This window comes from Mastomys coucha, chromosome X (genome assembly GCF_008632895.1).
Source record: "Mastomys coucha isolate ucsf_1 chromosome X, UCSF_Mcou_1, whole genome shotgun sequence".
In the NCBI taxonomy this organism is placed as follows: Eukaryota; Metazoa; Chordata; class Mammalia; order Rodentia; family Muridae; genus Mastomys; species Mastomys coucha.
Window position 1 is genome coordinate 132,440,026 of NC_045030.1, and position 441 is coordinate 132,440,466.

Below are 441 nucleotides of genomic sequence, written 5' to 3' on the forward strand. Positions count from 1 at the left end.
CTTCTCTGACAAGTTAGTCAGTTATGTTCTGGTTGGCCAGTGGTGACAAACAATAGAAGTCTCTTTTCCCAGGAATCACTGAGGCATGAATAAAGGGAATGTCATACATTATATTTTATATTTCCTTGTCATCCTTGAGTCTGGGTGTATGCTATGTTAACCATGAGCACAAAGTTGGAGTATACCAATGGTGATATAGGTTTACTACCAACTAGAGAGTATGTTGGAAGCAAATCCTTCCCAAGAATGAGTTGAAAGGGCAATAGGAACTTATGGGCAATCCTAAACTTCTGCCATATGTATTGTCTGAAAACCCATGTCTCATGAAAGGCCACAACATAAATATAACTATTTTATTCCTGTGTGTGGTGCCTCATATCTTGACTTGGCACTGCTCATATGACTGACAGCTCAATAATGATTCTGTCCCTGAGGAAGAAT